The sequence below is a fragment of the Eriocheir sinensis genome, chromosome 55, assembly GCF_024679095.1.
Source record: "Eriocheir sinensis breed Jianghai 21 chromosome 55, ASM2467909v1, whole genome shotgun sequence".
Classification (NCBI taxonomy): domain Eukaryota; kingdom Metazoa; phylum Arthropoda; class Malacostraca; order Decapoda; family Varunidae; genus Eriocheir; species Eriocheir sinensis.
Window position 1 is genome coordinate 1,011,297 of NC_066563.1, and position 24,632 is coordinate 1,035,928.

Here is a 24,632-nt window from a genome sequence, read left to right on the forward strand (position 1 = left end):
GTGACCCGCAAGACTTGGTACTATATAGACAAGGATTAAAGACAGAAATAGGCGTATAAATAGACAGACACGGAAGGTACTAATGTTTATTATTTCGCGAATTTTAGTAACTGTAATGAGAGAGAGAGAGAGAGAGAGAGAGAACAAACATTTACCCTTCCTCCTCTCTCTCTATCTCTTCATTTACCTTGCAGCTTGGAGTTCCTCATCCTCGCCTCCCCGGCCCTTCAATATTGGGTAGAGGCAAATTTTTCCGGCTTGAGTCTCAGATGCGTTTCTCACCCCATCCCTCCCTCTCTCCCTCCTCTGCTTCCCTCTCCTCCCGTTTCCCTTCACTACAGTTTCCTTCGCCTTAGTCTTCCATCTTTACATCTCTCCTACCTTCCTTCCTTTCTGTTGTTTCTTTCTGCATCTGTTTTTTGTCTATGATGCGTTTTATTCCTCCCTTCCTCCCTCTCTCCTTCCTCCTTCCCTCTCTTCTCCCGTTCCCTTTTACTACCCTTTCCACCTCCTCAGTCTTCCATTTTTCTCTCCATCTCTCCTTCTTCCTGTTGTTTCTTTACGCTTTGTCTTACATGCGTTTTCTCATTCTTCTCCTTCCCTCTCTCCATCGTTCCCCTTCACTTCCCTTTCCTTCTCTTTAATCTTCCCTCTTTCTCTCCGTCTCTCCTTCAATCCCTCCTTTCTGTTGATTTCCTTACACTTTCCTTAGTCTTCTTTTTTCCCTCCCTCCCTCCCTCCCTCCCTCCCTTCCTCCTTTTTCCTCTCTCTTCTCATTCTCCCATTACTACTTTTTCCCTCTTAATCTTCCTTTCCTCTCTTCATTTTCTCCTCTCCTCATCCTTTACTTCCTCTTCCCTTTCCTATCTCACGTCATTGCCCTCTGTCACCTTCCCCTCCCTTAAATCTATTGACCTACATTCCTATCTCTTTACCTATCTATATATCTATCTTCTCTCTCTATCTATCTGTCTCTTTTTCTACACCCATATCTCACCCCGTTACACCTCTCCTACACCAGACTCGCCGCACCTTTCCCGCAGTTCATCGCGCGCACGGCCAAGTTAAGAAGCAAAACGTGGCCTCAGATGTCAAAGCTTGTTCCTGTTTACTTGGGCTGTCTGCTTGAGCGCTCTGCTTGGCCGATATATTATGCAGGGATTAAATATGCACGACCTTGGTTTGCGCTATTCATGGGCATACTCGAGTAGGCTGTGGTATTTTTTTTTCTCTCTCATTTTACTTGCTGCTGCTGCAATGAATACGTATATACCACTATTGACATTTGCTCTGGATTCTGGTTTCTGGCTCCCTGCAATGTCATTCTATTTATAGTGTGTGTGTGTGTGTGTGTGTGTGTGTGTGTGTGTGTGTGTGTGTGTGTGTGTGTGTGTGTGTTGTCGTCGCTGCCCGTTGGTTTGTTGTGTACATGAAATTACGGTGTGTTGGTTCATAAAAAAAAAACAGGGTCAACACAACAAAATATGATAAACACACAAAATACTGAAAAAAAGACTGATCCACTCGCTATTAACTAACTATCTAACTAAATATCTAACCGGCTAACTCTAACTAGCTCTTCGACTATGTTTAACTACCTCCCTACCCTACAACCACCACCACCACCACTACTACCACTACAACTACTACTACTGCTGCTACTTTTATCATTTCATTTTGAGTCCTAACGTGTACAGCAAACCTAAACGGACAAGACATAAAGCAGGCGATAATTTTCCACGCCGCCTCTCCCGTGTTTCTCTCGCAAATCCCGAGTTAATAATTTTACTGTTATTAAAATTTCGCTCTGGCGCCGCTCCGGAGTTACAGGCGCCTCCCTCCCTCACTTAATTAAAGAGTTCTGAGTTATTTTCTCTTACTTTCGCCGCGTGTTGGAAATAATCAAGCAAGTGGTAAGAGTAGAGCGGCGCGGCGGAGAAAGTTGAGGCTAAGATTGCGGAGTGGAATGCAATATGACCACGCGCGGGCACCTTCTGTTCTTCCTTACCGCCCCGGCTGCTTCTCTTGTATATAAGTCGCGTTGCCTTTTCATTACGGACAGCAACTCAGTCTAATCTTCCGCCCCATGAGAAGTCGAGGATTAGCTTCATTTTGAATTGAGGTAAAGTTATAAGGAGATACAATTTACACGCTTCTAAATCACAAGATGAACGAGAAATTTGTGTTCCGGCATTTAGGTTGGTGTTAGTAGACTCTTCCGCCTTTAACATTAACTATTTCCAAAGGCCTAAAATGAGATCAATCGGGTTCTAATGAGTGATTTTATAGGTTAACGGTACAGAAGATGGGTCAAACTACCACCAGAGTTATAAAGCTATCGCTGGAAATGCCCAGAACTCCTACGAATGTCAGATATGTGTGACTGGGGGAGGAAGTGTTTAAGAATATAGCCCTTACTCTCCCGCCTGTTTGCTATTCGGGTCAAGAATTCTGTGTATTTCCTTTTCACGGCAACACCTCAAGGCAACTTTGGCTCTTATGAAAAATGTCAGATTGCGTAAACTACATAGACACACACACACACACACACACACACACACACACACACACACACACACACACACACACACACACAGGCACATTTTTGAAATCACAATATTGACAACACAAACAAACCTTCAAGTCCATGAGATACGAAAATACAATAAAGAAGGAAACTACATCAGAAAAGAATAAGAGGATAAAAGAGAGACAGAGAGAACTAATAACGTGAAGCAGGAAGTCTTGACGAATAAACAAACTGATGATAAACTAAAAACCTGAAAAAAATAGGAAAATATAAAGTCGGGGAAAGACGAAGAGAAGGGAAAAACAAAAGATCAAACGGAGGGAGGAGAAGCAAGGATGACAGTGAAGGGCGAGGGTAGGATCAGATTGCAGGGAATGAAGGACAGGAATAAGACAAGGCCGCGGGAGAAGGAGGACGAGTTAAATCCCACAGGACATAATGGGTACAAGACTGATGCCGCCCACTACCATGAGAGAAAAGGGGAAAACGAGGTAGACTGAGGGGAAAAATGGAGATGAAGGACACGAAGCATCATCCAGGGAGTAATATACGGAGGGGAGAAGGAGAGGGGAGCCGAGGGGAGGGATGAAACGAGGAGGACAGGAGCGGGAAAGATTAAAACAGCTCTTCGTGAGATTGAGCAGTTGAGGGGACTTGGTACAGTGCAGGGCAGAGAGGAGGCAACAAGAGGCAGCAGCAGGGAGGGGAGCCGAGAGAGGGCCGCACAACAAGAGGAATAAACGAGGTTAAGGGTATACACGTCGAGGAGGAGGAGGAAGGAGGACGAGAAATATGAGAAAGAGGGATGGAACGCAGAAGAGCAGGTGGAAGAGTAGAAGGAAAAGGAGAAGAAAGAGGAGAAAGAGAAAGAGGACGAGGAAGAGGACGAGGAGGATGAGAAGATGAATGATGATGGTGAGAAGGAGGAGGAGGAGGAGGACGAGAAATATGCGAAAGAGGAATGGAAGAAGAGTAAATGGAAGAGTAGGAGAAGGAGGATTAGAAGGAGGGCAAGGAAGAAGACGATAATAAAGAGGAGGATGAAACTATAGATGATGAAGGTGAGGAGGAGGAAGCAATCATAATACTGGTAACATTTATAAACACTATCAATTTGGATTATGATAAGAGACGCGGTGCTCTGAGCGGGAGGTCTGTCATGAATGGGATTTGCCGCTCGTTCAGAAAAACAAATAAGAGAAAAACAAGCCCAACACTTCATCACCGTTCGCAGGGAAGAAAGAAACACTAACAAAGATTGCCTTCGTCAGGAGTCCATAAAAAAACGACAGTTACTCCAAAAATAGAACGAATGCTCACGACTATATTTTTTTTCACGGTCCGTCTTTGCCTAGTCTCAGGCGCCTCCTGCGGCCGTCTAGCGAAAAGTTGTCACCCTCGCCATGCACGCGCCTTAAAGATGCATTGGTCGACAGGAACAAAACTTTTCTCGACTGCGTGTCCCGGCGGGCCCTTGCCTTGTGGCCGAGGCCCTCACATTTCCTCTCTTTCCTGTCAGTGAAAGGTGCAGGAGAAATGGACAGCAACAAAATAAAATATGATGTATTGTGATGGACTTTAGAGAATGTATTTACAGGCCCGTTACATAATAATTATTCACAGGTCAAGATATGCCTTTGGAAAAATATTTCTGCAATTGCTAGTGAATAAGTCGCTTAATCAGTTGTCGAAAATTCTTGGCAGCAGCTCAGCGCCTGCAGGTGGTGGCCGAGCGCCAGCAAAAACTGTTCGTAGTGGCGCAGCAAAAGCCAGTCCCTGACGCGCCGTCCCGAGCCGCTCTCCGTCTTGAGGCTCGCTTCCTCCTTCTCACTCAGAAAATTCATCGGCTCGGCACTCTCCGAGTCTTGCGGAGCGTCCTCGTGGATGAGCGAGGCGTTTCTGTGAGGCGCATGCAGCAGGAAGTGAGCCAGCGAGCAGCGCACTTCCCCCAGGTGCACGTCGATGGGCCCCAGGTACTGGAGGGCGCCGTCCTCCTGCCACTCGGGCCACAGCACTTCCATGGCCCGCTGGAGGCGACCCAACCAGCTGAGGGCTTTGTGCAGGCGGGTGCGGGAGTTGCCGGCTTGTAGCTCGGGCACCCGGGGGAAGGCTGCTAGTTGTTATCCCTCCATCAGGAGGTCATACTCCTCGTAACTTTGTCCTGGGTGGAACGCTGCGGCTGTGACGGCCTCGCGTACACTGAGGGCGTGAGAATATGCCCGGGCGCTGCTGGAAAGCACGTCCTTCAGCAGGTCCTGGAGCCTGGCGGACGGCAGGAGCGGGGGGCAGGGGAAGGCGGGGGGCGGCTGGAGGGACCCGCCAGGCCCAGGAAGAAACAGCAGCGCCGCCACAATGAAGTAATCCATTAAGTGTGATGTCAAATTTATATTATTCTTGCCAGAAACATTGTCTGGATCAACACCGGCGAGACTCATGTTGTCGGTTCGTCCTCACCGACCTGGCGGGATTTGTTCTCCTCTCGCACCCCACCATGCCGCCAGTCCCCCGTCCCCGCTCCCCGCCCCAGTCTGTCAACCCTCCCCGGCATCCGGTTGATTGGCAAGCGTATCTGAGGTGCGCTGTGGGGCTGTTTGGCAATAAGGAAAAATGCAGCAAGCAGTCAACACAACAGATGAGGCCCCGCCACCCCGACACTCGCAGCGTCGCCAATAAGAGCCGAATGTGGAGACGGATATATTGTGTTCAAGACGGCGTGGAAGAGGGAAGAGAAGGGGGAAAGGGAAAGGGAAGAGAGGAAAATAAAAGGAGGCGGAAGAGGGGAGAGAATGAGAACGCGTGAGGAGGACGTGCAAGAAAAAAAGTTATGGCGAGGGGAGATGAACGAGGCAAGCCAAGGTGACGGCGAGAGGTAAATAGGGCGGAAGGTCGGGGCGTGGCTGGTGTCCGCGCCTTGCCTGATCCATTACCGAGGGCTGAAGGCAAACTCACACCTGCTAAAGCAAATAGCTAAATCCTCTCTAGGGGAAGGAGCTTCGTGTGGCGTCGACGGCTGGTCTAATAGATTAATGAGAGGGGAGTGCACGAGGGGGAAGGGAAGGGGGCAGGGAGAGGGCAGGAAGCAGGAGGGTTGATGGCACGGTAAGCTGACACGATATTATGTTTAGATTACCTGAGAGTGCAGGTGACGACGCCTCATTTCCTCGCTGGCTGGGTCAAGGTGAAGGAGGAGCTTGACCTCGACAGCCTGGAGCGAAAACAAGCGAAACTTTAATAATGACAACACCGACATGCCTTTTTTTTCCGACTTAAGAAAACCGACTCCTGATCTCCCAACTCACCTGTGCAGCATCTCGATTACCTGCGCCTCCCCGTCACTTCGAATCCCAGCCTCCCTCACCGTCCCGCGCCTGTCTTATCCCGCCCATCAGCTCCACGCTCCTCTTCTCCACCCGCCGCCACACCTCCTATCGCTCGTCCTATCTCCCTCCCCTCCCCCTCCTGAAGGCGCCTCGCATCAGTATCTTTAATCTGAACTTTGGAGATTCACCTTGTACAAATTTTCCAACGCTCGCTCGAGGCTTCATTACACATGCATAGGAGGGAAGAGTCTCGTGAACCCGAATTTGCAGCCTGGGTATGCTATGGGAGGTGGTGGAGGTGGTAGGAGTGGTTGGGGTTAGGATTGGTTACAGTAGTTATGATGGTGGTGGTGGTGGTAGGCATGGTATCAGTGGTTATGGTGGTGATGGTGACCTATAGTGGTAGTACTTAAGGGTGGTGGTAGTGGTTATGGTAGTGGTGGTGGTACGAATGGTTACTGTGGTTGTGATGATGATAGTGGTGGTGGTAGTTATGGTAGTGGTGGTAGTGGGTATGGTGGTGGAGGTGGTTAAGGTGGTCACAGTAGAGTTAGTGGTGGTGATGATGGTGATGTTTTGGGCTTATTCTAAGGTAATATATTCATCCCTCATATCACGAAAACTTTTACTTGCTGTATTATCTTACGTTGGGGTTTTTGCAGTTTATTATTTTTCCTCTCGGTGAGTATGTAGAGTGGAATATACCATTTTCCATACACGCAGAGCCAGCGCCACCCTCGGCCACCTGGAGAACTGTCAAGGTGGGTCGGTGAAGGTGATGCTTGCTCGTCTGGCTTTGCTTTAATACTCAATCAACTACAGTCTCGTCTTGGTAGGAGACTCAAATAAAATGGCACTGTTTTATGTCTAAGAAGCCCATACCTATCACCTACATGCATTAAATGTTATTACAGATTATTTAGTCATTGCTTAGTTATAATTTAGTACTTGCTTCTTAGTTACTTGGCTGTTATGGATTTTTTAGACACGACTTTGCACGAGTCCCTCAAGAATCGATTTCGTCATCTGATATATTTTTTTGGTGGGGAACTGGGATTGTATCTCCTACCTGGCATCACTGTTATATCATGTGTCTCTTTATATAACGCTTTTGCATTTTTTCAATATGTAATTTAATCTCTTTTGACAACACAGGTAAAAAATATATATATGTTCTCTTTCCATCTCTGTATCAATGTATTCATGCCTTTACCTAGTAGAAAAAAATATATACAGGCTTTTCACTTTACATTTTCCAGTCTGCCAATGCATAACTTTACGTAATTAAATTCTAAAAGTCTTTTCTCGGTAAACTTACTCACCCATATATGAATACCTTTATCGTTCTATCTTACATATCAGTATTTCAAGGCTTCAAACACATACAAACTTAACTTCTCAATTTCATATGAAAGAGAAAACCTTAATGAAAGATGAATGGGTCTTGAGATAGGACGTTGGATTTACACAACAATAGCACACACACACACACACACACACACACAGACACACACACACACACGGCTCCCCCACACCACACACACACACCTCCGTTAATTGCTTTCCTCCTGTTTTCTTAATATTCACCTCGATTACGTGGCGCAATTACATGTCCTATTTTTCTAACCCTTGATATCCTTAATTAAGCTTTCTAATAAGTAACAGAAGCTCGAGATGGAAGGGTGGAGGGGTGTGTGGAGTGGCGTGCTGGTGACGGGAAGGAGAAGGTGTTGTGGTGGATCTTAAAGCCAAAACAAATGAAGATCGCTGCTGCTGATCCTCTTCCCAAACTCCAAAGGCTCAAGTGTTTGTAGGGTTGAGTCTCATTTGCATACAATTATTATGATTGAGGAGCGTGTTTTTGGCGTCTGTGGGTGGGGGCTTTGAAGGGCGGCTCTTTGTCAGGATGGAATTGGATCCTTTATCAAAAGGATTAAAGGGAATTCAAAGCAAATATAGACGATTAGAGGAAGAAGTCTTGGGGGAAGCCGTGTGTGATCTCGTTTGATATTCCGGTAAGACATATTGTGGCATAATAGTTTATTCTTAGAAAAAAGAGATAGTGTAAACTCTCTCTCTCTCTCTCTCTCTCTCTCTCTCTCTCTCTCTCTCTCTCTCTCTCTCTCTCTCTCTGACCCCCTACACCACCACCACCACCATCCCCACTACCACCACCACCACCACCACCACTACTACTACTACTACTACTACTACTACTACTACTACTACTACTTCTACGACCATCAGCAAGTCCTCAATGAATGGCCTCTCCTCCGCCATGTTTTGGGTGAAGGAGGGAAGGAGGAAGGGAGAGAAGGAGGTAGGAGAGAGAAGAATGGAAGAGGGGTCAAGTGGATGTTGAATGGAGGGAGAGAGGGAGAGACGGGACGGAGGAGAGGGAGAAGAGGAGGCAGAGAGAGAGAGAGAGAGGAATGAAGAAAGTGGGGATAGGGGAGAGGTGGATTGAAGGGAGGAGTGGTGTAGAAGGATGGAAGGGAATAAGGATGGAACAGAGAGGGATGGAAGGAGAGTAAATGAGAAGGAGAAATGAGGCGGAAATGGAGTAAAGGAGAAAAAGAAGAAGTAAACAAAAGAAAAGAAGAAAGGAGAGGAGAGAGATGAAGGGATAAATGATGGGTAGGAGAGGAGGGAAGGAAAAGACAGCTGTAGGAGTGGGGTGGAGGGAAGGAAGGAAGGAGTGGAGATGGGAGAGAGGAGAAAGGGGAACGGAGGAGATGAGGTTAAACGAAAAGAATGAGGGAAGAAGAGGGAGAGTAGGAGAGAGGCTGGAAGGAAGGATGTAGAGAGGAAAAGATGAGGCAGGAAGGAAGGAACGAGTAGAGAAAAGGAAGGTAGGAAAGAGGATGGAGGAAAGATGTACGGAGGAAGAGAGAAGGTAGGAAGGAAGAATGGAGGAAAGGAGAGAGGAGGTAGGAAGGAAAGGAGGAAGGATACGAGTTAGGAAGGCTGGAGGGAAGGAAGGGGAGGTAGGAGAGAGGATGGAGGAAGAGGGGAGGTAGGTAGGAAGGAAGGATGGAGGGAAGGAGAGAAAAGGTAGGAAGGAAGGAAAGGAGGAAGGATACGAGTTAGGAAGGCTGGAGGGAAGGAAGGGAAGGCAGGAGAGAGGATGGAGGGAAGGAGGGGAGGAGGGTCTTTTGAGAGGGCCGCTTGGAGGAAGGAAAGCCCGGAAAATGAGGTGGTAGGCGACTGGTATTGAGCCGACGACTGCTTAGAATAGAGGAGTGGGAGGGAGGGGGTGGAGGGGGGGGGAGAGGAGGGGGGGAGGTTTCATGTAGGAGTGTTGGGCATTCACTGGGAGAGAACTTTGCTGAAAGACACCGCTCACTTTCTCTCTCTCTCTCTCTCTCTCTCTCTCTCTCTCTCTCTCTCTCTCTCTCTCTCTCTCTCTCTCTCTCTCTCCTACAGCTGTTCAAGACTCTACCTCCCCACAAGTTCATTTCCTCCGAGCCTCAATGCCACTTAGAAATGTGAAAATCTCATTAATGTGGAAAAGAATGAATGAAAAGAAACTACTCAAAACTCTAATGAGCGAAATCCTATTCAGTGTAAAAAAAAAAAAAAAAAGAATGAAGACCCATTGAAAAAAATTACACTGTCATTTTTTTTTTCGCCTTCATACGCACGAAGATAAGTTCAGTGACATCCATGAGGGAGAAAATTTGTTAATGGATGAAAAAAGAAAAGAAAATTGGCGTAAATTAATGCATTCACGACGCATTAATTTTCTACAAAGACATAAACCTGAAAAAAAAGAGAAAAAAATAACGAAAAAAAAAAATTAGGTAAAAAAGTTAAGTACTGTCAATTCTGATACCTTTAAAATAGGATACTGCGTTGAGAGAGAGAGAGAGAGAGAGAGAGAGAGAGAGAATTAAAAAAAAGATAAATAAAAAGAAAAAATATAGAAAAATTAGGAAAGTGAAAAACAGAGAAAGAAACTGGAAGAGAAAGAAATCGATAGGAGAAAAACTAAGACAGAGAAACAGAGAAAGAGAAAGAAAGAGCGAGATACTTAGAGAAAAACGGAGAGAGAAATAAAGAGTGAAACTGAGACAGAGAAACTAAGTAAGAGAAAAACTGAGACAGAGAGAAACTTAAACAGGGAGAAACTGAGAAACATACTGAGAGAGGGAGACACAGCGGCGAGGGAGGGCGAGAAGGAAATCACACGAGGGAATATACAGCGCCTTCCCGGGACAGAGTGAGCAGGTCCTTCTGAGCACACCTGCGTCAGCGCTTTCACGTGGTAGGGACGGCCCGGCGCCTCATTAACCCAGGTACTCATTAGGGCGCCTCATTCAAGGTGTGGAGGGCCGAGACACTGAGCCGGGCGTGTGTGCGTGTGCGTGCGTGTGCGTGTGTGTGAGTGCGTGCGCGTGTGTGTGTGTGTGTGTTCGTCATTAGTAGGTCTGGCAAGATGTGTATGTGTGTGTGTGTGTCTGTCTGTTGTGTGTTATTTTTAGCCCTTTTAACACGTACATATATTTGAGATTAGATGATTTACCTGTGGATTCGTGAGTACGTGTTGTGTATTTTGCATGATTTTATTTATTTATGCAGTTTTCTCCCCCGCTGTCAAAGGAATGTTTCGTTATTATATTCTTCCTAAGTTGCGAAATTTCACCTCTGACTTTGAAACGGCCTTGTTCTCAGTATACATAATTATCAAGGGTTTCTCTGCTATCCTCCTTCTCCTCCTCCTCCTCCTCTTCCTTCACCTTCTCCTTCTCCTCCTCCATCTATATCTTGTCTTCGCCTTGTCAACATCCTTTTCCTCTTCCTCCTGTATCTCCACTTCCTCCTCCATCTCCTCCACTTTCTAATTTTCCTCCTTCCTCGTCCTTTCCTTGTCTCCCCATTCATATCAATCTCTTGCATCTCTATCTCTTCCTCCTCCTCCTTCTTCTTCCTTCCTTTCCTCCCATTTCATATCCATCCTCTTTATCGCCTCCTCCTCCTCCTCCTTTTTCTTCTTCTTTTTATTTTTCTTCTTCTTTTTCTTCTTCTTTTTCTCCTCCTCCTCCTCCTCCTCCTCCTCCTCCTCCTCCTCCTCCTCCTCCTCTTCCTCTTGATCTTCTTCTTCTTCTTCTTCCTCCTCCTCCTCCTCCTCCTCGTTACAATAATTACACACTTGATACCTTGTTACCAGGATTATCGAGTAGGATTTTTTGAGTTTACTATCGATCAACTTATCTACTACATACGTCTCTCTCTCTCTCTCTCTCTCTCTCTCTCTCTCTCTCTCTCTCTCTCTCTCTCTCTCTCTCTCTCTCTCTCTCTCTCTCTCTCTCTCTCTCTACTTTCTTCTCTGTCCTTATATTTATTTTTCGATCTACCTATCTATTAACCCATATTTCCACATTTATCATTTGTTTATTTATTTTTTACAGTAAAGGAAAGCAGCTCAAAGGCAAAGAATAAACAAGTAAAAAAAGAAAAAAGCCAGCTAATCGTTGCTCCTGTATAGAAAATAGAGATGGTTAGCTAGAAAAGAGGTCGATTTCGGATAGATATAATGACTCAGATAATGAGCAAGATACGTCTCTATACACCCTGATATCATTTCGTACTCCTTAACTTCTTCCTCTTCAAAGTCCACCTCAACCTAATCTTCACCACCACCACCACCACCACCACCACCGCCTAGGGAAGTCTTAAGCTACTCATGCGAAGGAATGAAGCGAAGAGAATGAGTCGAAGAGAATACAGATGAGGGAATACATGGAAAGTTCCCTCACTGATACATACAAACACTCATCTTCTCTTTCCCTTCAGGCCGAGCGAGTAAATATCTCTTGTTTTGGTCCCCTGGTCAGTCCTGCCTCGAGGGACGGTACTTGTAGCAGCAGTGAGCCTCGGTCACCCTCCACTCCCTAAGGATCGTCTATTTATCACATGAATATTGACAGGTTTCTCTCTCTCTCTCTCTCTCTCTCTCTCTCTCTCTCTCTCTCTCTCGCCCTTCTAATTAAGAGATAGGCCACGTTGTAACAGACAGGCAGACGGCCGGCCACAGCTGCACACTATCCCTCCGGCACTCATGAATGTTGATCAGATAATGCTTTAATAACCTTCCCATTAATGAATTCTGAATGGCGGTTCTCCCATTAGTTGAGCCACAAGGCGAGTCCTCATTTAAACTCCATTAAAACAAGCTTAATTTCGATATGTGAGCCACGAATCTCAATGTTCCATCAGATTCTGTTCTTGCCAATTAAAAGCCCATAATTGGATGTTTCAGTTTAATTGTCCATCACTGTGTAAGCCTATTAGGAAGACCCATTAGGGAAAATCTGTTTAAAGGCGCGTCTCATTATCCGCCCTGTCCTGTTCTCCCTTCGTCCGCCCCTCTCGTCGCCCTAGGGCACAAAATTGTTATTAATGTCAAATATATACATGTATGAGCCTTCCCTCACCTGCCCCGACACCTGCATTATTAAACGGCGATGATGGAAGTCCCTCCGTCCCCTGTCTTCCCTTAACAGTCCATTAATAAAGGCGTTATCCTGTGTGTGTGTGTGTGTGTGTGTGTGTGTGTGTGTGTGTGTGTGTGTGTGTGTGTTTCTCCAATAAACGAAACCATTCAAAGTATTGGTGCTTTTTTTCCTCATCTTTTCGTCAGGTAGTTCTTATCGCCCCACACAGCAGGTCCTCCTCCCGTTTTCTCTCAGAAAAGCCTTCAAAACTTCTTCAGTGTCACACGAAGAAGAAAAAAATGGAGAGCTACTCTATTTCCCAAAGAGTTTCTTTCCTCCCACCCTCCCCCCTCGCACTTTTTCCCTCTCACTCACAAGAAATATGGCATCCGAGCTTTCTCGAATTTTTCTTTGCTTCATTTTTTTAAATTATCTCCTCCATTTATTTTTCTTGTTTCTTCCTCGCTTTTTCATAATGGAATTATCTTTCATCCGGAGGGTGGATGATATTCTTTCCGTACCTCATATATATATATATATTTTTTTTTTCTTTTTTTTCCGAGAAAAGTTTCCAATATTCCGAGTTTTCTTCATCCACCTTTAATTTTCCTCCTCCTATGTCTCTTCCTCCTCCTCTTCAACTTTCGTCTTCGTTTTCTCATTTCAAGGCCAAGGAATGACATAAAACTGCCTTTATAACTATTTTTGAGGCGAACTCATATTCAGTTTTCTTTGTTTTCCTTTTCTCTTCCTCCAGAGCCTCTTTCACTTGTGTTCGCCGCGCGCCGTAATTGTTTTTCATTGATATCTTTTCTCTTAGGTTTCTAGCGCTCTCACAACTCAGCTGCATCCCCAAGGCGTACTTCAAGTATTAATGAATTTTTCAAACACACACACACACACACACACACACACACACACACACACTCACACACACAGTCGAGTATTCCGAGTAAAATTGTTGCAAGACCGTCCCTTCGCTTCCACGACAGAGAATTATCACCGTGTTTAGGCGGCATTAAGATTCCTGCTGGGCGGGGCGAGGCCGGGAAGATAAGGCCAGCGAGAGGGTGCGAGGGAAGGAAGGGAAGAGAAACAGGAGATGATGTAAAGGATAAAGAAGGGAGACGAGGGGAGCCTGGAAGAATATGGGAGGATGCGAGGGAAGGAAAGGCAGGGAGAAAATGCCTTAGGTTTGTTTATTTCCTCTCTCTCCTCCCATTCCTCCTCCTCTTTCTTCTCATCCCCCATTACATTGTCCCTCCTCCCTCCTTCTTTCCCACGTAGAAGCAGGCGTAAACATACACTCGGTTTATATTCACTTTTCAGGTAAGAACATTTTAACCACCTGGTATACTGAGAACTCTTTTGGTATAACGAAGTAAGAAGAAAAGGAGGAAGAGGAGGAGGAAAAAGAGGAGGCGGAGGAAGAAGAGGAGAAAAAATAAGAGGATGATGCTGATGGTGCCAATACAGTTGCCTCGCAAAGCAGTGATGCCAACACAAAACACAAAGCAGTGATGCCACTTAAGCGCACACACGCCACCAGAAGAACTAAGATTTTTTTTTCCACATGAGTAACAATTTCTCGGGAGCTGGACGAGAGAAAAAGCTGAACACACACACACACACACACACACACACACACACACACACACACACACACGGACGTCAAACAAATGCGGCGGAAAGCAGGGAGTTAGAAAAAAAAAATGCATCCCCGCGCCTCCCGCTCGCACCAACAGCTCAAGAAAATAGAGAAAATATAGTTTCGGCGATAATAACATAATAAGAATTCAGCAGACACAGGAAAACTTGATATTACGCCGCTATATCAAGGCTGCCAACATATTAAACGTAGCACGCCTGCCAACATATTAAAAGCGGCCAAGGCTACCAACATATTAGGACCATGAATGCGAAAGGTTGCCGGGCTCCGAGGCACAAATTTGAGGCCACTCAGGGAGGCAACGAAGGCAATGATAACGCAGATGAGGACGAGAAGAGCAAATGAGGAAGGAAGGAGAGAGAGAGAGAGAGAGAGAGAGAGAGAGAGAGAGAGAGAGAGAGAGAGAGAGAGAGAGAGAGAGAGAGAGAGAGAGAGAGAGAGAGAGAGAGAGAGAGAGAGAGAGAGAGAGAGAGAGAGAGAGAGAGAGAGAGAGAGAGAGAGAGAGAGAGAGAGAGAGAGAGAGAGAGAGAGAGATTTTAATTTCATAGATACAGTAAATGGAAAACGTGTAATCAGAAGAAAACATCTTTAAAGTAAAACGTTTTTCACAGAACAGAAATAAACGTAATAGAAAAGAGAACAACAAAAGTTAGTCATCATTTTCAGATTATTTGTAGGAAAATGTAAATATGTGACCGAGAATAATGAAAAAAAAAAAAACCCTGCATATTTTACTGATAATTCTAAACGAAACGCATACGAATAAGTTATACGTAAGCAATCTAAGTTTTTCAAATCAAGGTATTTTGTAGGAGACAGGCATCGGGTGGACTTAGATAATGAAATGATTGAAGTAGACCCCTAGACTCCAAGCAACGCAGGTAGATAGGCAAGGAATTACTGCTACTGCTACTGCTACTACTACTACTACTACACTACTACTACTACTACTACTACTACAATAATAATAATAATAATAATAATAATAATAATAATAATAATAATAATAATAATAATAATAATAATAATAATAATAAGTGGTGAAGAATAGATCCTCTTCTGCAGATCGGGTTTCTATTCCTCCTCTTCCTCCTCCTCCTCCTCCTCCTCCTCCTCCTCCTCCTCCTCCTCCTCAGTCTTCATCGGCTCCAACAATACAGAACAATTTCCACTTCCCTCAATACCAACGCTAACAACTAAGACAAAAAGCACTAAACACATTATATTTTTTTTTCTATACACAAGCAACACAGAATAAGACTCGTCCTCAAAAATGACAAAATAAAAGGAAAAACAAAACACAGAGGAATAGTTGCGGGGTCTACCATCACCATCACCACCACCACCACCACCACCACCATCACCTCCACCACTTTATCCACCATCTTCCACAGCTACCAATGATTTATCCACCACTACCACCACAAACAACAACGACAAAAAGCTTACAACCACCATAAACACCGCCACTACCACCACCACCACCACCACCATCACCACAGTCACCCAGCAGTACAGTAACCACCACCACCACCACCACCACCAGCACCACCACAGTCACCCAGCAGTACAGTAACCACCACCACCACCACTAAAGGAAAAAGTATCATTATCATCACAAAGGCCACCACCACCACCACCACCAGGATCACCACCACCACCACCAGCAGGATCACCACCACTAATTCATCCATTGTTATCGGAAAACTTACAATGCCCACCACCCTCACCACCACCATCACCACTAATCAGTCATCCGTAACTATTCACAAACACTATCACCATAAAAAAACACCACTACCACCACCACCACTACATTCACCACAACTGCAACCATCACCATCACCACCACCCCACCACCTAGTTTACCACCCATTCAATTTACACCACCACAAAGTTTACTACCACCACCACTACCATATCTACATCCACCACCACCACCACCATCACCACCAGCAGGAGGCACAGAAGGGCCACCACGATGCTTGCCTGTAAAATTGGTGTGGGAGTTGAATCGTCCACATTTCGCCACGCTGCCAGTAATTAAAAGAGTCATTAGTGGAGCAGTAATGGAGTAATGACCCCCCGCGGCTCGGCCTTTACGACCTACCGAGAAACAATGTCACTGCAACAATGATATAAAAAAAAAAAGGTTCAGTGAAAAGAGATCCGTGTGGGAGAGTTCGTGTCCAGCCACTGAGGTGTGTGCGCGGCGTGGTGTTTGTGTGTGTGTGTGTGTGTGTGTGAGTGTGTGTGTGTGTGTGTGTGTGTGTGTGAAGCCAGTCGGAGCGGAGTATTATTACTGTCAGTTATTATTTATATTATTATCATTATTATTACTACATTTATACTTATTCTTACTATCACCATTAACGCATTATCTTCATTATCGTTATCAGCATAATTATCAACCTTCTCTTCTCATTAAATGGCGTCGTCACTGATTTTCTTTCCCCGCCGTCACTCTCCCTCACGCCGGAGCCTCCCACTCGTCCGTCCTGCACCGGGGAGGCTCTGAGACTTGGCACATTCGCTTTTCTCTTTTGAAGGACGCACCAGCATTCAGAGTCTACATCGTAATGACAGAACACCGAAGTATAATCTTTTTTCATAAATGCCAACGCTAAAATGCAAAAAGAAATAGTAGCATACGATTAATAGCCATGAAGTCTTGTAATGCCTCCAAGTCTCGTTTGAGAGCTTAAAATGACGGCTGTTTTCACGTTAGAAACATATAATTAACATCACTGGACTGCTGCAGCGTGCGTTCCCTTGCTGGTTATGGTGGTGATGGTGCTGGTAGTGGAGGTGGAGGGATGACTGGCAATGGTGGTTGTGGTGGTGTTAGTAGTGGTAAGTATGATGGTGGTGGTGGTAGTAGTGGTGGTTATGGTGGTGGCTATGGTGGTGGTGGTGGTGGTGGTTGGTTAATGGTTTGGGCGGCAGCAATGAGGCTGGTTCTGTTATAACGGGTCTCTTCATATCAGGTTGTTTTTTCCTTAATGTTCTCGGTGCTCAGGTTGTTGTTAATGTGTTGCTCGTTAACTGTGGCGGCAGGAAAAAGTAAAAAAAAAAACAATAAAAAAAAAATATAAATCTTGTTCATAAAATGTGTTAAGGATTATGACAAAAGAAAATTAGCGAAAATAAAAAGAAAAACATTTATTGCTGTTCCATGAGGCAAAAGAGCAAATGGCATACGAGTTCAATTAGCAACACTAAAAGAATCAAAATTACGGAATGAGGACAAAGTGATTTTTTTTTTTGCTCCCCTGACAGATATTGCATTCATCACTGTTATAGAAGGTTTGGGTTTCACAGTGCGCTTCACGTGAAAATAAGAGCAGGATTTTAACATGAAAGCCTAGATAAGCACATTTCAGCCTCGCACAGCAGCAACGATTTCCAAGTATTCCCGCGCCCGACCGCATGTTTCCGAAGTCTATGCGGGTATGAGCGGTATCATAAGACACTTTCGCCTCTCACATCAGCTATTTCTAAAGGTCAAAGAGGGGGTCAGTCGGGTTCTAATGAGTGTTTCTTCATGCTCCGGGTACAGGAGAAGGGTCACTACCACCAGGGTCATAAAACTACACCTGGAAATGCCCACAACTCCTACGAAAGCCTTGTCAAATATGTATTCTTGGGCGGCGAAATGTCTTGTAAGACGACCCTATTATGTGCCGCCTACTCTTGAACAGGGCAGGATAGGTAAGGTAAGGATAGGTATGTAAGACTTGATAACAGATATTTCAGGTAATTTTGAGTGGGAATAACAATGAGAGTATTTTCCAGAGCGGACCGTGGTTAGCATCTTCACTTAGGGACCACATACCCGCAGAGACTTGAGGAATATGCCGCCCGACCAACTCCGCCCAAAGGTTAAAACAGTTACAGTTAGGTCACGGCGGACATGTGAAAAGCGTACACAAGAAACATCAGCCACATCCCCTCCGGTTAAGGCATTACGTGTGTATCGGCGCAAAATGTTCACGTTGAAAGGCAAGAGAAACATAAGGGAACTGTGCAAGGCTGTCCGTAATTATAGTGGGAGGAAAAGAGTCCCAGTTTATTAAGAGAGTGATAGAAGTCAAGCCTCTTAAATGACCAAAGAGGCACAAACATAGCGATTGAAATCAAAGTATAAAAATGAATGCAAAATAGAATCTGCCGCAGAGGAGGTCACCGTCGTTAAAGTGGAAGGGACGGAGGACGTGTTTGTTGCCCGAATAAAGAAAAAGAGTATTTGATGAGCATGTATTCCTCTTTTTCGAGTCCTCTACTAACGCTTTTAATGCTTATGAAGGAATGGATGTTCTAGGTAACGAAGAGCATGAAGAGCATTAAAATAGAGTGTGTTCTGAAGGCAAACGAATAACTGTTTTCTTTACTAACGTGGTTTCAAATTACGTATTCATAAAGACTCTCAAGGCTCACAAGGAAATATAAACAAAAAAAGGAAATATAAACAAAGAAAGGAAATATAAAGAAATAAGAAAGAAATAAGAAAGAAATAAGAGAAAGAAAATATAAAGAAATAAGAAAGAAATAAGAAAGAAATAAGAGAAAGAAAATATAAAGAAAGGAAATATAAACAAAGATGGATGTGAGGAGGCAAAAAACATACAATTAGGAAGCTCTTTATAGTGGTAACATACAAAAATAAAGGTAATATAAAGGAAACAAGAAAAGAAAACATGCGATATCAACATGGAAAATAAAAAGAACATAGCTAAATGTCATTGACGCGCACACACAAAAAAAAAAAAAAAAAAAAAAAAAAACCATTCATATTGCACCATAACTACATGTCAAAGTTCAACACACACACACACACACACACACACACACACACCATCACACCTGTCTTTTATCTGATCAAACCCTCGGGCGTCGCTTTCAGGGGCGTCAACATAATGAAATCTAGGAGTTGGTTAAGTTTTTCATGCCGTGGGAAGTTACGGAGAGAGGACGGACGGCGGGAAAGGAGAAAAGGATGGAGGAGGAAAGGAAGGAGAGAAGAGAGAGAGGGAGGGAGTGAAGGAAAGCAAGCAGGAGAGGAGGAAAGAGAGGAAAGACCGAGGGAGTGAAGGTACGTGAGTAGAAGAAGAGAAAAGGGAGGAGAGGAAAGCGCGAGAGAGGGAATGAAGGAAAGAGAAGAAGGAAAAGGAGGAGAGGAAAGAGCGAGAGAGGGAATGAAGGAAAGTAAGGAGGAGAGGAAAGGAGGAGGAATGGGAGAAGAAAGAGGAAGGGAGAGAGTGAAGGAAAGTGAGAAAGAGAGGAGGAAAGGAAGATGAGGAAAGAGCGAGGTAAAAAAGAAGGAAAATGAGACAGAGGGATGAAATGAGAAAATGAAGAAGCGGAAAAAATGGAAAACGAAAAAAAGGTGGGATGGAAATAGGCATATATATATAACACAAGAGGAAGGAAAACAGAGAATTGAAGGGGAAACAAAAGAGAGAGAACAGGGGATAAGAGGATCATATATATCAAGTCATACAGAATATTACGTTGAAAAGTAATAAAATCCCTGATAAAAAAATACATTGCAGTAGTTCATCATTTCATCAGACATTTTAGGCCGGGAAACAAATGCACGAACTTTCTTTCCATGGTTTAAAATCAGAACAAGACGCAATGGAAAAAATAACAACATCTAAACACACCCATGACCTCCCCTTAACGTAATAAAATCCCTGATAAAAAAATACATTGCAGTACTTCATCATTTCTTCACACATTGTAGGCCGGGAAACACATACATGAACTTTCTTTCCACGGTTTAACATCAGAACAAAACGCAATGGATAACAGAACATAGCATCGAAACACACCCATGACCTCCCCTTAACGTAATAAAATCCCTGGTAAAAAAATACATTGCAGTACTTCATCATTTCATCACACATCTTAGGCCGGGAAACACGTGCATGAACTTTCTTTCCACGGTTTAACATCAGAACAAAACGCAATGCAAAAAAGAACATAACGTCAAAACACACGCATGACCTTCCCTTAACGTGCTCCAAAGGCCAAACGTAACAGCGGAACACATATGCATGACCTCCTCGACCGGTGAGCAAAAGCGTGCATGGGCGGTCCAAACACTAACCATATGAAGAAATTACGGAGGCAGAGATCATTTATTATCTAGGGCGTGACTAAACCACATATATCTGAGGGCATGACTGGGTTACGGGGCCGTGTGGAGTGGGAAGAGGGGGGGAGGACCACGAGGAGAAGGCAGGCAGGAAGGAAGGAAGGAAGGGAGGGAGGGAGGGTACAAAGGGAGGGACGGAGGGAACACAGAATAGAGGGCGTGGCCAGGACGCCAATCACGCTGCAGGAGGGTCTCGCGCCACCTTCAGAAGCTAATATTAATGACCGCCCGTGTATCCTTCCTTCCTTCCCTCCCTCCCTTCAGCGCGAAAGATAAATAGACAATCATGAAGAATAGAGTTATCACACACACACACACACACACACACACACACACACACACACACACACGGTCAGTCCCCTCCCCCCTCCCACACACACTCACTCACACGCTCTAAAATAAACATTACATAATGCTGGTAAAACAAACAGGACTAATACATTATACTCGGTGCGATGGACGACAGAGTGCCTGGAATAGTATGTTTGTGTTTGATGTTTATAATGTACTGCGATGTAATATTCATATGCTTACTGGTGATGGCTGGTGCTGGGAGTGCCGACGACTGGCCTTCCTCAGTTACGAGTAGAGGCAGAAAATACAGACAGACGATAAGCTAGATTTAAGAATGTCCTAAAATGATGCTGAAGTGGGGTGCTGAAGTAGTATAAGTGAATAGTAGTGCATTGTGAAGTAGATCGCTGAAATTCTGAACCTTATTTTTCAATCTTTTTTTTTGGTTGTTTGGCATGTGGAGCGGGGCGGGGTGGGAAGCACGGGCATGGACAACTGACGCGGCCGCTGCATCTGCCTCGCCTTTGTACTGGCGTGAACTTTTAACGGTGACGCCGATGACACACGCCGAGGCAACGCTGTCCGAGGCCGATGATGCCTAAGCCTTTCACGTTCACCCGCTTTAATATTTCCAAATTGGTCACGTAATTTTTATTTGTCATGTATTTTTTTTCTATATTCTGCTACTGCTCTTGTTCATTTTGCATAATCAGTACAAAGAGAAGATTCCCCAACACAAGCTGAACAGAATGGAGGACAGGTACGCGTGGGAACTAATGCACTGGTCGCTGTTTCTATTACAGGTCAGACTCTTGACATCATGAGAACTTTTATAAAACGTCCTGTTCAAAGGGTGACGCAATGCACGCTTGAATAATGTAAAAAACAAACAAACATATGTAGAAAAAAGTGACGTAGTCCGAGGGTAAAACAAGGAAAATAGAAAACAAGCTCGCTGTGGATGACAATACATAAAAAAAACCCAACCTGAAACGTATAGAAACAAGCTTAAATGTAGTAGGAAACACAAACTCTAAGCATAGTAAATGAAGTTGCGTGTGGACAAGAGAATATTCAAACAAAGACATGGAACAGACAAAGGAAACGAAACTTATTGAGGAATCCGATTACAGGCCGTCCATTAATAAAAGAGGATGTAGTAGGGATGCCAGGTATTATGTAGTAAAGATGTGTAGTGCTATGTGACTCTTCAGCGGCAACATATGAGGACTCGAGTGTGTATATCTATATTTCACGACTGCAAAGGGCGCGCACACACACACACACAATCGTCAAGAGAAATAGTGATCTCGCTAACAAGGTTATTCACTGCAAACAAGTAAGACTAAATGTTATATGCAGAGGTGGATCGGTATTCACGAGAGAGAGAGAGAGAGAGAGAGAGAGAGAGAGAGAGAGAGAGAGAGAGAGAAACTGACATCAAAGCTTCCAATCTAGTGCGAATACTCACACCAATCTCTCTCTCTCTCTCTCGGTCAACGATATGCAAAGCACCAGAAAACACACACACACACACACACACACACACACACACACACACACACACACACACACACCACCCCTCCGGACGTGCTCTTTTAATCCCAGGTAACACGAGGGGCCGCATGACTCCCCCCGCGATGACACACGACCCGCGGACTGACCCAAGGCACTCTCGATGGCCTTGACTGACCTTGCCTGACCTGTGGAGAAGCGTCTCTCTGACAAGTATGCGGCGTGGCGTGGCGACGTGGGGACAACAAAGCCCTCCATCCTCCCCCCTCCGCATCCCCTCAAGCATTTCCCTCCTCCCCCCTCGCCCCCCCTTAAGCATTTCCCCTTCTCCCTCCTCCCCCCTCGCCCCCCCTTAAGCATTTTCCCCCCTCCATCCTCCCTCCCCCGCCCCCCCTCAAGCACTTCCCCCCCTCCATCCTCCCCCCCCTAACCCCCCTTAAGCATTTCCCATCCTAAACCCATCCCCCTGCACCCCTTTAAGCATTTCCCACCCTCCAACCCTCACAGAGAAAAGCCAGACACAAAAATATTTAGCACTATAAACAATATAATACCAGATAACATGCATATAAGACAGTACATTATGATATAAAACAAAACATTAAATATATATATAAAAAAAAAAATATTTAACTTATCTACCGCTGCTTTTACTACCACTGTTACTACTATTACTACTACTAATGAAAATGATAATGATGATGATGATAAGTAAAAATAATAGCAATAATAAACTACCACTACTACTACTCCTATTAACAACAATAATAATAATAATGATAATGATAATAATTGTTACTGTTATGAAACTACCAAAAGCTAACAATGATATTAATGTCAATAAAACAACTTACCAAAAAAAAAAAAAAAAAAAAAAAAAAAAAAAAAATCCACGGCGACAATGACTAAAAACGGAAGAAAAATGATAGTAGTGAAAAATGAAAAAAAAAAATGGAAAAGAAAGAATGAGAGAGAGAGAGAGAGAGAGAGAGAGAGAGAGAGAGAGAGAGAGAGAGAGAGAGAGAGAGAGAGAGAGAGAGAGAGAGAGAGAGAGAGAGAGAGAGCGAGAGAGAGTGAAACAAAGCACATAATATTTTCAACACCTTAAACGCATTCCCTTGTTCGTCATGGTTTCTTGACGGGCTTGTAAATATAAGGGATTTGCGTGCACTGTTAGGAGGATTTGTTTTCCAGGAAGACAAACAAGCAGGGGAAAGAGCGCTCGCGGGAATTAATATTTTACTTCGATATCAGATTAAAAACGAAAATTAAACGTTCCTCTTTATCGAAATTCACCAGCGTAAGACGGAGAAAACCTTTTAGTGTGTTCATACTCATTTTTTACATTGCTTAACACATAATGAACAGCGTAAATGCGTAAAGAATGTCCCTTTCATTTTTTTATAAGACTTTCATTCACTACTTCATTGCAGTTGCCCGTGAGCGCCTCATGTCACGATTGCAAAGAAAGGGAATTGGAACCGCTTTACTTTCGTTTAACCGTTCCAGTAATTAACTTTTTCCGCGACCTGAAATCGTATCTGCACTTACTACAATGCCATTTACAAGAGAGAGAAAAAAAAAGACTTACACTAATGAAGGTTTCAAACGTATACTCTATTCATTAATTCTTTAAATGCCACGAGGAATCAGAGAAACGTAACCGTGATATATATATAATTTACCTGCCAATCGGCCCGCTAATGAAGAATGCAATCCTCTTACTTGTTTTTGATCCTCCAGCGAAACTATTCATTAGAGAGAGAGAGAGAGAGAGAGAGAGAGAGAGAGAGAGAGAGAGAGAGAGAGAGAGATGGGGTAGCTTTGGAATAGATGCCCATATGGAAGAGGGCTCCTTAAGCTAGTGTAACCCTATGCCCCTTTTTGTATACTTTTGTTGAGAGAGAGAGAGAGAGAGAGAGAGAGAGAGAGAGAGAGAAATATATAGACGTCGATATCCCGTTTTCTTTGATGGCACTCTCAAGTACAAGTTGGCTCCCCGCACAAGCACCGCAGCTGGCCGGGTCGTCCACGCCGCTCTATTACTTAAGGGTTGTTGGCTCGATGGGTCGTAACAGTAGTCGTAAATTATGGGTTGAAAAAAAGACATAAAAAACAGTGAAAACGGTTGATTATGACTGCTTAGGGTAAAGAACTTAAGAATTCGTCTGTGTATCCCAACGTGTCTAAAACAAATACATGAAAATACGGGTTACTGTTTTATTTTCGTGTTCTTTCTTCTTTTTACCTTTTATATAATTCTTTCAAGTTTGATTTGGGATTAGATACATCGTTAGGAGTGGAAAATAAGAGTAACCTACTAGTAGTTGTAGAAGCAGTAGTAAAAGTGAATCAATAGTAGTAGTAGTAGTAGTAGTAGTAGTAGGTGTTGTTGTTGTAATAAGGCAGCAGCGTAGTGGAATAGCGGGCGCCATACAGAGGCAATAAATCGTAAAGAGCGATACACAATGGGCCACTATGTTTGGACGCGGGACATTGTAAGGCTAAAGTTACCCCGTTAATCGAGTTTTCTATTAAATATGTAACGAGTTTAAGTTTTCCTTTTTTTATTATTTAACGGGACGGGGAGGGAGAGGAGGGAGGGAAAGAGAGGAAGGCACAAAGAAGAGGAAGGGAAGGGAGATAATGAGATAGGTGAGATGAGTAAGGGAGGGAGGGAGGAGGAGGGAAGGAGGGAGGAAAAGGG